Source organism: Phascolarctos cinereus, unplaced genomic scaffold (genome assembly GCF_003287225.1).
Source record: "Phascolarctos cinereus isolate Bilbo 61053 unplaced genomic scaffold, phaCin_HiC Scaffold_1;HRSCAF=81, whole genome shotgun sequence".
Taxonomy (NCBI): Eukaryota; Metazoa; Chordata; class Mammalia; order Diprotodontia; family Phascolarctidae; genus Phascolarctos; species Phascolarctos cinereus.
Genome location: NW_027555514.1, coordinates 242524571 through 242535436, shown reverse-complemented (window position 1 = coordinate 242535436; position 10866 = coordinate 242524571). Strand labels below are relative to the sequence as shown.

The window sequence follows — 10866 nt, the reverse complement described above, 5'->3', positions numbered from 1 at the left end:
CCTTTATTGTGTATGTGTTATATTTAGCACCCTGTTTGAACCAGGGTTATAATTTCCAGACTGGAAAACCAATGGTTAGTACCTCTATCTTAGGTTTGTACAAGAGACATTCTTATGGCAGATCTTTATGGCTCCTGCTAGAATTGGGACTCTGGGCTGTATGAAAGCATCTGGGGATTCTGGATTTAATGGCAGTAATGCATTTGTTTTCCAAGAAAGTTGGGAAAGTAAGAGCCATACTAAAATACCTCAGGCTAATTACTGTTATTTGAGGGAGACGGGCTGATTTATTTCAAGGCTTGATGGTGAATTTGATCTTGTCCACTAGTGAATTCCAAAAAAAAAGGGAATGCCAAGAATTTAAGATGATTATATTTGTTTCATTCTTAGAGATGATATAACTTCTTGTGCTCCTCCCTCCCCCCAGCATGATTTGGAGTAATATGCAGAAAACAGTTGGTATTTGCATTGTGTCATCCATTTTTCACTTCAGAACATTTAATTATAACTTCTGGAAATCCTTAACTGAACACATTGAATTACTGTATGAAAATTTGCTGTGGAAATACCTTTGCGTTAAACCTCTTATTTGTCCTTTGTTATTTTTACTGTCAGGTTGATTTTGCTGATCTAAATTTGATCTCGCTTTTTTCCTCTGTACCCTATCTTGATTGCTTTTTTCTTGCCTTTCTGTTTTTCTTCAACAGGTAGAATCCCATTTGAGTGAACTTTAAGGAATATCAAAATTTGCTATGTTTTATATAACCCTTTTTGAAAAAAATTTATTGCTAGAAATGGAGGAATTAAATGGTTATTTGCTTTTAGTTACATGAAGCAATTGTCAGGGATATGCCACATTTGTGTAGTGACCAAATAATGGAGGGGTAGGTGTTCTGAAAGAAATGTTCCTGAACTCACTGGAACCTGAGAGGGTAAATAATACCATTATTTCCTTCTGCTGAAATTATATTTGAAATGTATTCAAAAATTATTAATAAATTTTGACGTGTTTTTCAGAATGTTGTGTTGGTAATGATTTGGGCTTTTCTATGTTGAGCAAGGGAGAAATGTGACGGAAATAATGTTTCCTGGCTTCTTGTTACCTACTTAAGCTGGGAGGGCCTACAAAATGTTAGGACTTCTAAGTTGCTTTGAACTGCCATAGTTCAGAAGGTAATTCACAGCATTTCAGAGGTATTTAAGGAAGTTTGTGTCCTGAGATTTCTGCTAGTATATGATTTGTCTTAACTTTCATTTTATAGTCCCCACCAGCCCAGCCACTGGGAGCCAGGAAACAATTCATTTTTATTCTTTTAAGAACTCTGAACAACCAACATAACATTTTGCATGTTTGTTGTTGTATACTGATATTTATATTTTTATATATGAATAACAACACTTTCTAATTGACTGCCAACTTCATAAAGACTGATATGTTTGCTATGTGGATTTCTCATTGAACAAAACTAGTATCCAAATCAACAAAGCAGTATTCTATGCATTTCTATGGCATGGAAATAGCCTTGGTGTGTGTCGAACTTACCTCACTATATTTGCTAAAATGGGATTCTACCTTTCTCTTGTTTCCTTTTTAGCCCTAAAAAAACTGGCTGTTTCCTTGTAAGGGTATTCCGTTCTTCGGTAGAAATATTTTCATTGCACTATGAATAGTATATAGGAAAGTGGTTGGTTGGTGATTACAGTGGGGCACTAACGATAACTGAACTTTCAGTGTTGACATCTAACTACGTATAGGAGAGTGTAAATGTGGTGCTCTTCTTGGTTTAAATAAGATACAACTCCCATTCTTGTAAGTAAAACTTGAGCTGTGGCTGGCTGAAACATTTCCATCCCTATCCATTTAATATATATTAAACCATTTAATATGTGAGTATTTGATGCCTTTTTTTAAAAAAAAATCTTTGGTATTAGGATTTGTTAGTTCATGTAAAACAAAATTTAGCATTCTCCATTTTGAAGTGATAAAATTAGATCTTTGCTCAGACTAAATGTTACTCTGTAGGAGTAGGACAGACTGAATATAGAGCATGGCATTCTTGAAATGATTTTAGAAAAAACCTGCCCTTTGTTAATTTAAAAAAAAAACAATTGGATTTTAAAATCTGTTTTACTGATGAAGTAATTATGAATTAAGTTTTGTTCGAATTCTTTTTAGTACTACTGTGCTAAGCACTCTGGAGATAAACCTTTTTTTGCGTGAGATGTGGTAGAATTTATGAAAGGAAAGGGTTTGACCTGAGTGGTATACTGGCAGTTTTGTTTATTAGTATAAGAATCCAGACATTAAAATTTGCCCTTGGGGAAAAGGTCAAAGACTAGGAATGTGTCATTTACCAGACATTGGTATTTCCAATGTTCACTTTTAGCTTTGCCCTATAGATATTTGTGGAGTGGAAAATTTGGCAGATAAAACCTATTTACTTTACTTTTCAGTCATGTTTTTCTTGCTTCTCTTATATTTGGATTGATGGCTATAATCCCTGGATTTTTTTCCAGATTAATAGATTAAATTGGAGGTAGGAGTACTCTGTTAGTAGAGATCACACTAATATATACTTACACCATAAAGTCACTGAGGGCAAGGATCTTCCTTTTCCAGGGTCTACAGTACTGCTGTGGACAAAAGGATATTGTTGATAAATATTTAAATGTAGAATTTAAAGATGGAAGGAACTTTAAGGGAATTCTGAAAACCCAACCCAATTATTCCCCTCTCCCTACACCTCAAATGTTGGCAGTTTTGTTTAGGGTGTGCAATTTGAGGTTAACTTATAATTGCAGCACTGAATGTTGTTGGAAAGTTTCTGAATAGTTAGAGTGAGTTAAATTTAAAATCACATTACTGTAACCATACATAAAGCTTTCTCATTGAGGCTTCAGTTGATATTGATACTCTTTCTTAGGAATTTTATCTCTCTTGCATATATATCTATAAATCTAAGTGTAATCTTTGTGTTTCATCTGTGTGCTAACTTTGGTGTTAGTAGATCAATCTAGTTCTTACTGTAGTTGTTGCTTTATCAAATGTATCTCTACTGCTTTTAGTCCACTCTTTATCACACCCACAGCTAAACCCCCAGGCCAGACAGACCTCCGGCCAGCAGATCCTAACATTTAAGTTCTTCATTGATTTTTATAGCTAATTCTTTTTGTTAAGCTGTACTGAATGCATTATTGGAGATAAGGATAATGTACTATATTTTTTGTTTTGTACTTTTTAAAAAATATATTTACCTTTAGATAGAATCCATGAAAAATGGATGTAGAAGAAATCTGGTGTAACCCCTGCCCACCTTTCTCTAGGACAGGAGTTCTTCAATTAACATGAAGTCTGTGTGAACTTCTTATAATAGCTGATAACTATTTCAGTATAATTGGTTTCCTTTTTGAGGTTATGTATTTTGTGCATTTTAAAAAAAAACACCTTCTGAGAAGGCCATAGACTACATCAGATTTCCTCAAGGATCCATGATAAGTTAATCCCTGCTGTAGGGAAATGTCAATCTCAAATTGAAAGTAGTCCTTGCTAATAGTAATCTTTGTTTCTGTTCACTATTTCTTTTGATTGTAATATAGTCAGTTAAAATATACCTAAATGGCATGCATTTGGTGTCACTAGTTGTTACTACTAAGTTAACTGTTGCTTTCTAAAATTAGTGATTTTCTGATTAAACTCACCACTGTATCCAGGGGAAATTAAATACGGTGCATAGATCTTAATCCTTTCCTAATAAAATTTCTTATGGCTAGTAGAAGCCTCACCAGGAAATGAGGCAGAAGATGTGCCGCAGTCAGGCTTTATCTTCAATGATTGGACTTTCACCTGTCTTATGTAGGCAGGGCTGAGGTCTACTGCTTCACATTGGCTTTAGGCAGAGAAGGTTTGAGGGAAGATGACATCTGCCAAATGCCACAGATTTGTTGGGAAGAGTGGTGCATGTAGAGTACGGTGTTAGCCCCGAAGAAAGCCCACAAACTTTCTGTTTGTGTACAGAAAAGCCCTCTAACCTGATGCGTGTTGATGTGTCAGTTTTCTAGGACAGTGATAACCGAATGGGATGGCAAAGTGTAGGTTAGCCAGGGTCGTGTTTTATCTGTTAAAGACAGAATCTGAGCCATAGGAGCTAGGGACTACAAGTAATTGTTCCTTATGCCCAATTTAGCACTGTCACAGTTTTAGAAACAGGTCTTCCTAGCATTCTAGAAGTGCAAGGCACAAGATTGAAATTGTAATATATTGTCTAGTTAAGCAACAAAGTGCTCTGAAGAATTTTACTTTTATCTTCCAAATGGCTTTTTTCCATTGCTAAGGGAAATAGCTTTGAAGTGAGTTTGAACAAAACTTTAATTTGGCATTTTAAATTAGAATGCAGGAGGGGAGGCAAAAGAGAGTCACAAGAATTGTAATTTGAGGTAAAAAGGGTTTCAGTTTAGTAACAGCTACACACACACACACACACACACACACACACACACACACACCACACACACACACACACACAACACACACACACACAACACACACACACACACACACACACACACACACACCCCCTGAGTATGCATACTTCCTTTAGTAAGACTGCCTTCCATTTAAGTTTATAGGAGGCTGAATTCCAAAAATCCTATGCAGTAAGGCACATCCTTATTTGCATTGTGTTCTTGGCCTAGAACCACAGGTATCAGACATGCCATGTATTTGTAGCAGCAGCCACCAATCCACCAGCATGACATGATACATTTGTGCCTTTTTCCTGAGTTTTGTCAGCATAGAATTGCGTAAGGGAGCTATCTATGAGTATTTTATAAATGTAATGAAGGTATCTACCAACCCAGAATAATTTTCAACCTACAGAACTTGCTTTCAGTTTCCAAGCTGTGTGTTACCCAAAGACTTAAAACTTTTTTCACTTTTCATTCCCCCAAAATTTCAGTGACAGTCAAAATGACCTGTCAGTGTCTGTGTGACGGGGGGCAAGGCACCTCTGAGCCTCACTTTGTTCAGCTAGGTGGCACCATAGTGCAGAGTGCCAGGCCTGGAGGCAGAAAGACTCATGCTCCAGAGTACACATCTGGCCTCAGACACTAGCTTTGTGACCCTATGCAAGTCACTTTACTTCGCCTCAGTTTCTGTATCTGTAAAATGAGGTGGAGAAGGAAATGGCAAACCAGTCCAGTATCTGCCAAGAAAACCCCAAATGGGGTCACCGATAGTTGGAGTCGACTGAAAAGTGGCTGAACAAGAAACCTCTTTCGGTGTCCCTGCTGGCTCCTGTATCTGATCCCGATATCGTCTTTATTCAATGACTGCTTCAGTTACAATACACAACATTGTGATTATCTGAATAATCTCTTCCCCAGTGAAGTTCACTATCAAAATTACCCAATCCAAATTATGGCAAATCATTATTTTCCCTTTCTTAAGGAGTTCACTACCTGAATCAGTGTTCCTTTCCTCTTGAACTGTTTTTTTTTAAATTTGTTCTGAACTTAAAACAAGCATTTCCATAACATTAATTAATATAGGAAAAGATGATTGCATGTGAAATTGCAAATCTATTAAAGTTATTGTATAGCTTGTCCCTTTTTTTCTCCCTTAGGGTCGTTCCCCACACCCTAGAGATGATTACCATTAGACACATATTGTATATATAAAATCATTTTATACATCTGTTTATCAGTTCTTCCTTTAGATGCAGGTAGCATCTTCATATGTCCTTTGTAGTTAATTTGGGTATTTAATAGTCAAAATGACTTAGTTGCTCAAAGTTGTTCTTAAAACAGTATTGCTGTTTATACAGCATTCTCTTGGTTCTGCTTATTTTGCTATTATTTTGTGCAAGTCTATCCATGTTTTTCTAAAAATCACCGAGTTCATAATTTTTTTTTACAGCACAGCAGCATTCCATCACAATCATATACTATAACTTGTTCAGCCATTCCCCAATTGATGGGAATCCCTGAAATTTCCCATTCTTTGCCACCACAAAGAGAGCTGCTATAAATATTTTAGAACATACAGGTTCTTTTCCTTTTTTCCATGATCATCTTTAGAGACAGACCTAGTAGTATTGCTGGGTCAAAGGATATATAGGCAGTTTAATAACTCTTTGGGCATAATTCCAGAGTGCTTGAGGGGATTCCCATCATGAATATTGGGATAATATCCCAAGTCCTCAATTTAATTATGCCATTGTCACATTATCACACCATAGATCTTTTCAATTTCCTGGTTAAAAATTATTGGCATTCCTTTAGCTGATCATCTTAGTCTAAACCTGTTTCTCCTTATTGTGACCTCTAATCACAGCCACTCATCAGTTCTTTTTTCAAGCCATAGTTTTAGGTTCTGATCACTTTGCTTTCTTCTCAATCTTGATATTGTAGTTAAATTGTCACTGCCAAAACCCAATCCTGCATTAGTGCAAAATGCTAGTAAGTTTTCTTACCTAAGTCAGCCCTACATAGACCTGGAGAAGTGGGAGAACCATGCTGACTGGGTACACTTATCCATCTGAGCCTTCACTGATTGTCTATCACTCTTCCCACCAAGGCTCTTAAAGCCTTCTCAAGCGTTCCACATCTTCCACCTCCTCACTTTGCTACACCTTTCAGAAAATACAAGCAGGCTATCCTCTGTGAACTTTCTCTTTTTATTTGTTCCCAGACACCTTTACTGGAGGTTCTGATAGTGAGGTGACGCCTCACCAAAGCAAACCCCGTGATCCCATCCCCTCCCATCTTCAGATTATCAGTTCAATAATTCCCTAGCTCCTTTATTAGTGTAGTGAATAGAATGCCAGGCCTGAAGACGGGAAGACCCATCTTCCTGAGTTCGGATGTGGCCTCAGATACCTAGTAGCTGTGTGACCCTGGGCAAGTCAGTTTAACCCTGTTTGCCTCGGTTCTTCATCTGTAAAATGAGCTGGAGAGGGAAATGGCAAACCACTCCAGTATCTGCCAAGAAAACCCCAAATGGTGTCATAAAGGGTTGGACTGCAAGCTGTCTGAGGGCAGGAACCATTTAAATCAGGGATGGGAAACCTTTGGCCTTTGAGACCACATGTGACCTTCTAGGTCCTCAGGTGCAGCCTTTTGACAGAGTCCAAGTTATACAGAAGAAATCCTTTGATTAAAGGGATTTGTTGTGTGAAGTTTGGATTCGGTCAAAGGATTGCACTTAAGGACCTAGAAGGTGACGTGACCTCGAGGCTGCAGGTTCCCTACCCCTGATCTAAACTTTATCTCCTCTCCTCACCTATAGACATTTGTATGTTTATTAAATGGAAACATCCAATATAATACTACAGAACAGAAGCTTTTGTCCTGGGGGGGGGCGGGGGAGAACAGGAAGGCACAAATAGATAAGGAAATTTAGTAAGGCAATGGGGATAATCTATAATTTTTTGGTCCATTTATATGTGGTGCATGACATAAAAGTTGAGGGATCAGGAAACACCTAGCATGGAGTGCCACTGCTGTTAGGGTAATATGAAGCTATTTTGGAAGCTTTGTGGATTGTGAACTGTCATAGTAAAATCTGATGTGCCATTTTTGAGCCTTGTGACAACCCAGTAAATAATAGGTCGTATTATACAGGTGCCTATATTTCCCTTTTTTCAGATGAGCAAATGGATTCGGGGTTTATTAACTGACTTGCCCGTGGCCGCAATGTCAAAGGCAGAAATCCAACTCAAGTTTTCATACCCAGCATACTGTCTACTACTCAATTTAAAATTTGTTTAGAGGAAAAAAATTTATTTTAGGAAGACAGCCATCGTCAAGCCAAACACATCATTTTATAGTGGCTAATAGCTTCTAGCTAATTTCCCTTGGTTTTACATGATAGAAACCTAGAACTGGAAAGAACCTGTCTGATTATGTGGTTTATATGTATAGCTGCTGCTTCTTGATTTATAAATTAATAAATATAAATTAATAAATTAATAAATATTGAACCTCAGGGCAAGGGGAAAGTAAGTGACTGATTGAGCATCCGGCTTCTATTCTGTAGTGATAATTCCTATCTGAGGTGGGTTAGAAGGTAAATGATATTTTGGGTTTTTTTTTTTTTTCCGGCTAGGCAATAGGATTATGTGACTTGCCCAGGGTCACACAGCTAATAAGTAAATGTTTTTATTGCTTCTGAGTAGAGCCGTTTGTATAGAAGTGGTTTGAGTTTTTCAACTATTTAAAGGGGAATTACATGTATAAAAAAATGGCAAAAATAATTAGACATGTCCTCCTTGAAGGGGCAACACAAGGAACGCTTGAGGGTAAGCTGCATAAAGACCAATTTAGCATTCAGAAAAAATTTGAAAGCTGTCCATCAGTGGAAAGTCCTACCTTAGGAAATCATGAGTTCCCAAAGCTAGTGGCCTATAGGGTCTAGGTAATAAGTTCTCAAAGTGGTCGATACTGCCCCCTGGGGGTGCTGGAATGATTGGGGTGGGGAGGGAGGGGCAGAGTAAGTAGCCTTGGGAGCAATTATGGGGGTGTTGAATAAAGATGAGGGGGCAATGAAAGCATAAGGAAAGAAGCAAAGAAAAATTTGAAAAACTATTGGTACGTGTTTCATCTGTCATGTAGTGAGTTATATTAATTACATTATTTTCCAAATAAACACACAAAATGCAAGTTACAACCATTCGGTTGTCAAGTCTGCCAGCAGATTTTATCAAGCAAGTATTGGCAGGTGAGCCTGTCGTGCATTGTCAGGAAGTCCAGCATGCATCAGCAGGAACATGTGAGTGTTTAGAATATGATAGTATATGGTTACATGATGCAAATTGTGTCATCAAAATTTCAATGCAGAAAAAAACAATTACAATAAATTATTAAATTTAATATGCATCATTTAAATTGTTTTTTGAAGTGATGCAAATTTGAAAAAAAAAATTAAAGGGTTGAAGACAGATTTCCGGGGGAGTGCTGAGTAATTTTTTTTAAGGGGGGTAGTAGGCCAAATACATTTGGGAACCTCTGATCTAGATGAATGCTTCCTATTTCCATAAGAACTGGACTCAACCCCCAAAATTTCTTCCAACTCAGATTCTGTGAATGTTGGAATTAGAGGTCTGTAGAAACATCTAGTGTAATTGTTAAATTACCAGCAGAATTGATATTAGAACTTGACTTTGCTTAAGGTTCGTTACACTATCTTACTTAGCTGCAGGTTCTAATCCTAAATCTCTGTGTGACCTTGGGCAAGTCATTTCCCATCTGTGGACCTGTTTGCTTTGGAAAATGAGGTAGGAGTGCAAAGAGATTAAGCTCCCTTTTCCATAGGCTCATTTGTGGATGATTCTGTATAGTGTACTCTGTATTCCTTTTCCTAAAAGGAAAGATGGAAATAGGATGTTGATAGAAGATAATTGTACTCATTGGTTGAAAGCTTAAGGGATAGATGGCCAATGTGGAAATTCATTTACTTACACAAAAATACTTTGTGTGTTTGTTATGAGTTTTTCTTTTCCTTTTCTTCCCCCAGTGGGTATTGAGGTAGGAAAGAGAGAAAATAAATGTTAATTGGCAAAAAAGAAAAAAAAACCAACCAAAAAAACAAATTAGAGGAGAGAAAAGCAAAGATACAGACTAGACCTGTGATTTCATTGAAATAGGAATCTCGCTCTACCAGTGCAACTTAGTTTTAGAGAATTATCTGGGGCATTCTTTAAATGACTTGCCCAGGGTCACACAGTCAGTACATGCCAGAGACAGGACTTGAATCCAGCTCTTCCTGGATCTCATGGCAGCTCACTAGCCACTATTATCATATTGCCTGTTTGTTAAAAGGAAAAAAAAGAGGTATAACTAAACTGAGGTGATTGTTTCTCCCCATAGCTCATGAATGGACTTTGAAAGCAAATTTTAAAATATGGGTGTCTTTTTATTATTTTGAGTATTTTTGTGAGTTTATAGCTGCTTTGGACTTAAAACATTGAAGTTCTGTTACCATAGGCTCACAAATCTGGAGTTATAAAGTCATCTAGTCCAAGCTCCACATTTTAAAGTAGGAGAAACTGAGGCCCACAGAGAACTGAAGTGACTTTTTCAAGGTCTCGCAGCTAGTTATTCATACTCGGGTTCTTCCACTCCAAAACCAGTGATCTGTCCAATGCATCATGCTGGGATATGGGTTTGTTCTAAATCACTCTTTAGTAACACTAATATTCCATTCTGAGTAGACTTTTTTTTTAAGGATACCCTACTTCAAAGCCATGGTAGAAGGCATATAGTCACTTCAGTTATCTACTTAGAATACCAGAAGTCATATTGATTTGTTCTAAATTTTTTTTTTTGCTTTTTGGTGAGGCAATCAGGGTTAACTGACTTGCCCAGGGTCACACAGCTAGTAAGTGTCAAGTGTCTCAGGTTACATTTGAACTCAGGTCCTTCTGACTCCAAGGCAGAACTCTATCCACTGAGCCACCTAGCTTCCCCTCTATTTTTTTTTTAGCTAGGCAATGGGGTTAAGTGACTTGCCCAGGGTCACACAGCCAGTAAGTGTCAAGTGACATTTGAATCTGGGGCCGGTTCTCTATCCACTGTGCCACCTAGCTGCCCCTACCCCTCTATTTTTTTTAAAAAGGACCATTGTGTCTGACTTCATGACCTCATTTGGGTTTGGTTTTTGTTTTTGTCTTTTTTTTTTTTTGCAAAGATACTTGGATTGGTTTGCCTTTTTCTTCAGCTCATTTCACAGATGAGGAAACTGAGGCAAACAGGGTTAAGTGTCTTGCCCAGGGTCACACAACTCCTAAGTGTCTGAAATTGAATTTGAACTCAGGGAGATGAGTCTTCCTGACTCCAAACACAGCACTGTGGGACCACCTAGCTGCCCAT

At 37.6% G+C, this 10866-nt stretch overlaps 1 long non-coding RNA gene across 1 annotated transcript in view; it reads right to left on the bottom strand.

The window, feature by feature from the left end:
- LOC144454431 (uncharacterized) overlaps positions 1-10866 on the bottom strand; it is a 29400-nt gene that overhangs the window by 5512 nt on the left and 13022 nt on the right. Inside the window, exon 2 of the long non-coding RNA XR_013482780.1 lies at positions 2582-2634. This is a non-coding gene — a long non-coding RNA (uncharacterized LOC144454431). The remainder of the gene's footprint in view (positions 1-2581; positions 2635-10866) is intronic.